This window comes from Pseudorasbora parva, chromosome 23, assembly GCF_024679245.1.
Source record: "Pseudorasbora parva isolate DD20220531a chromosome 23, ASM2467924v1, whole genome shotgun sequence".
NCBI lineage: Eukaryota > Metazoa > Chordata > Actinopteri > Cypriniformes > Gobionidae > Pseudorasbora > Pseudorasbora parva.
In genome coordinates, this window is record NC_090194.1 from 5,461,439 (window position 1) to 5,466,343 (window position 4,905).

The 4,905-nt window shown below is 32.6% G+C and overlaps 1 long non-coding RNA gene across 1 annotated transcript; it reads left to right on the top strand.

Moving 5' to 3' along the window:
• Nucleotides 1-3,509: 3,509 nt before the first annotated feature.
• On the top strand, nucleotides 3,510-4,533 carry LOC137062928 (uncharacterized). Its single transcript, XR_010901313.1, has 4 exons — nucleotides 3,510-3,681; nucleotides 3,785-4,057; nucleotides 4,173-4,268; nucleotides 4,470-4,533. It is a non-coding gene; the product is annotated as an uncharacterized lncRNA (long non-coding RNA).
• The last annotated feature ends 372 nt before the right edge of the window (nucleotides 4,534-4,905 follow it).

The window sequence follows — 4,905 nt, forward strand, 5'->3', positions numbered from 1 at the left end:
TCTGTCCGTCTGCTGTCTTGCTTTCACTTCATTAAAAAGTGTCAGATAGCCTGATGCATGCTGGGCCTGACCTTTTCACAAGAATCCCTTTCAATCAGAAACGTTCAAAAAGTTGGTTTGACGATACATTTTTTTGATTCGTTCGCCAAATGAATCTTGCTCTCTATTAAACATTTTATTTATTTATTTTTTGTTTTGATTTAGTGCTGTCAAAATAAGTTTGCGTTCACAAAATACATGTCGTGTAAAATTATCTATATATAAATACATTATTTTTTTCATATATATAAGAAAATTGTTATATTTATTATATATAATATAAATTATTATTATATACAGTATACATGCAAAGATTTCTTAACTTTGGACGTATGAGTGTGTATTTACTGTACACTGTTGGTTTAACTTTTAAAAAAAGTAAGTAACCTGGTTGCCTTAAAAATTTGAGTTTATTGAAATTAAAAATTTGAGTTGATACAATGAAGGAACTTTGTTTAATAAATAGAAACTCAAAATATTATTGTATCTGAACCACATAAAAAATGTGATAAATCATGAAAATAGCACAATCTGGCATGTTTCACAGCGTCATCAGAAATAAAACACACAATTACCCAAAATGCTTACTTAATATTTTAAAAAAGGTTGTCGAATCTCAAAAAATGTTCATTGTATTAACTCAAAATTTCAATTTCAATGAACTCAAAATTTTAAGGCAACCAGGTAACTTTTTTTCTAAATAATTTTTTACAGTGTATATATACATAATAATTATACACAGTGTACACACATGCATTATGCATACAAACTTTTATTTTGGATGCGACTGATTCGACAGCAGTAGTTTTAACTCGAGTTTTAGGTTATATATTTTATTAAATATATTAAAATTATTATTAAAAATATAAATTAAATGATAATTGGTCGTAATTTGGAATTATTAATAAAAATGTACTTAGCAATAAAATAACTTGATAACTGAACTAACTAAATGTTTTATTTATTATACGATTGTATTTACCAATTACACTGATTGACTTTGATTTCACAATCTATTGGGGGCTGTAAATAATTACTAGTGTAATAGCAGTATATATATATATATATATATATATATATATATATATATATATATATATATAATATATAAATATACTGCAAATATAAATACTTATCATCAATAAAAAATAATAATCATTGTGATTATAAACAATTCTTTTTTTCCCCTTCTGTCTTAAAACAGCCCTAAAGTGAAAATACCTGCAACACAAAAGGTTTTGAGCAGAACTGCGGTTCTGTGGTTCACTTATTTAGGCTAGTGCTCTTATTTGTAGTGCACACCGGAACAGGTAACGTCTTCATTCATTATGAATTAACATGTTCAATGTGAAGGAACCACCAGTGTAAATCAGACGCTGCCCTCGGTCATACAATGGCCTTTTTACTGGCTGTTAACCTCCTGATTCTTACTATTCTTACTTTCAGCTTCACACTGTGTGGATGTAAGGGTAAGCAACTGGCATTTTTTGTTATTTCTTATGTAAAGAAATTTGGGTTGCTTTTATGTGATCACACTCTTGAAAACAAAAGTTCTGGGGCCAGTTGCATAAAAATACTAATTCTTAAGACTAAAGAAAAAATGTCTAAGACCTATTAGCAGTTAGATGGGGGTAATCGGAAGAATTATGTGTAAGACTAGTCTAACCAGTTTATGCAAGGTTTAAGAATGTGTTTTATTCTCTGATTCTGCTAGACACTGTTTTACCTAAATTTACTTAATCTGAGCGCAAAAACTTGCAAAAGAAAAATTAAGTAATGTTATATGGATTTGAGTAACCTCTACATGACATGACAAGTTACGTCAGTAAAATCTACTAATTTCTATGTTTTACAATATAACATTAATTAAACAATGCTTTTAGAGTGTTTAGAGATGTTGTGTAGACTCCACAGAAAGAAAGTAATGTGCCATACTTACATATGTACATACTTACGTATGTGTAAGAGTTAGTGACCTTTCTCAACTTTCAGTTCCCAAAACTGAGGTAAATTCCAGGGTAAGTACTCACTCACTGAACATAAACTGCTAATCAGTGAGCAGGGTTAGTTTGCTTAAGAGGTATTCAGATGCTTATTATATAATTCATATGTTTATATTAATATAACTATTGACGATGCACATTAAGAGCCAGATTTACTAAACGGCAAAGCGTGAGAGCTCAGTTCCCTGCGTATGATCTACTGAGAACGAGCAAATGAACAAACACAGACGCAGCTGGATCATGGTGGTAAATAATGGCGCAAAAACCAGTAAATTGACGAGTGCAAACCTTAGTAAATCACCCTGCGTGATTGATTTAAATACTTGCATCCCATTTGATTTTGTGCCTGAAAGCGAAATGACTACAAATGCATATGTAATTATGTAATTAAAACAGTGACTCCTAAAACAGAGCCAGAAGAACACCATTATTATTGAACTAACTAAAAAATAAATAAAAAAATCCAACATTCATCAAGTAACATGCATAAATAACAAGCACATTTCTATACATGAGCTGTAACCCCCAGACATTGAAGGAGTCAAGTCCTTCCAGAATAATGGCCAAATTGCCCCCCCCCCCCCCCCCCCCGAATATTGGATATTGTTGATGCCGCTCTGGTGTACTCCATTATACACTGCTCTGTTTGTTGCTAGGATGACAAAAGTAAAATGTTACGTTATTTTGACTTGCGTCGCTGTCAGAATCAGTGAGATGGCCAATCAAATCCAAGAATTCCTGTTATTTTGAAATCCAATGCGACGCTTTAGTTATAGCAGTGAAAGAGTAAGTAGTTAAACATGTATTATTTAAATTATGACGTTTATTTCATTACTACAATATAACTTTACAATTATTTTTTTCAAATTCTAGAAATTCCTTTTAATCCTTAGATAATATAATTCCTTTAAATAAACCAATAAGACCAATACTCCACACCACCCTACAAACACACACACACACACACACACACACACAACTTTAGTTCCACCAAATAGAATCATTTTTATCAGTGCTGTTGGATTATATTGAACCAATAACCTACACTGTGCAGTTTCCAGTTGATTCGTCAAATATGATGTTGTTTTGAGCAAATATTTAATTTATGTTTAATTTTTTTTTAAACTGTGATGACCTTATTTTAGACATTGTTATCCTTCTCCATTACGTGTACAGGTTTGCTGTGAAACGTAGATTTCTATTGAAGACTATTTTTATGTTTAATCATTACTTTGAGCATATTGTACAAACATCATTATATTGGAGAACAATACTTTTTTGTTTTTATTAAAAAAAAGTTTTATTACTTTTTAATTTCACTTCACAGATGAAGAGTCCATCAGAGCAGTTATAGGAGAGACTGTCCATCTGCCCTGCCACTCACTGCCTGAAAACAGTGTTCAAGGTTTTATAAAGTGGAAAAGAAATAATACAACTATTTGTGATTGGACATTTAATTATAAAAGTGGGGCTCCCACCGGAGAATGCATTCCTCGTTTTACATTCAACGTAGAGTCTTTTGCACTAAGTGTAAAAAATGTTCAATTCAGTGACTCTGGAAATTACAGCTGTAAAACAACGAGAATAATTAAACCACCGACACTGGACAACATCTCAAATGTGATACTCCAAGTTGAAGGTGATTTTGCCTTTCATAAATTACGTGAACTGTCCACTTGTCATAGACCATCTTACCTAGATGTCTGTAATAAACATAATTTCCATCTCCACTACACGTATAGGTCTGTCTCTGCATCTTCAGAACAGCAGTAATGACACCTGTGTCCATCTGATCTGCTCTCTGGAGAGTCTGACCCCTAAGCTGGTGAACTTCACCTGGACCAGAGAGGGTCAAGGGTCACTTCATCCATCCTCATCTTCTGCCGTGAACAGTGAGCTGCATCTGTGTAAACCTGACTGGAGTGATGGAGACACGATCATCTGCCACGCCAGCTACTCAAACAGCCAAATCCAAAGACGTATAAAGCTCCCCTCACAGAACGCTCCTGACAATGGTGGGTCATTTAAACTACCGGTCACTTTAACCACGACAAACTAGAGCACATGTGTTCAGCAAAGATGGGAAATTATTTTAAATTAAAATTAATCAACCAATCCATCATTTTCCAGAATCCAGACAGGACTTTCCAGCTGTTTGTCTGATCTTTTTCAGCATCTTCATCATCATCATCGTCTTCATCTGGATATTGTTCTGCATTTTCAAATGTGAGACCTGATTCTCCTTCGATGCAAATCTGATATTGTAAAATAACATTTAAGTATTTACATATATGAATTGTTCATATAAATGCTTTTCCATCCAGCAAACAGAAAGTGTGTGTGATTCAGTTTGAATCTCTAGTCCTGCATTCATTTAAATAGAAAATGAGCTGATCTTCAAGTTAATGAATCAAACCATTTTTTCAGATCGGAAGATGAAAGTGTGACCTGCTGCTATGAACACCAACATGAGAGGATCAGAAGAACTTATAGAGTCATTATGTCACTGTAAAAAAAAAAAAAAAAATTATATATAAATATAGTTTGTTTTTTTGTTTTTGTTTTTTAATATACCTTTAGATTATTCACTATGATGTATGATCTATGACACAGCAAAACCTCCAGTGTTAAATGAATCTCCTGGGAGTATATGTTAGACCACACTCAAGAGTGTTAAAGTGTTAAAATAAGTATTAAAATAAGAGTGTTAAAGTTAAGTTAGATAACTGATTAATTGAGTGATGACTGACCAGTATTGAAGATCCCTGATGATGATACGCAGAATCACCAAAGGAGAACATCACAATTTGAAGTCACCATTATTGTGATCAGTGTTTGATTTACTAAAGCTCTTGACCCTAAA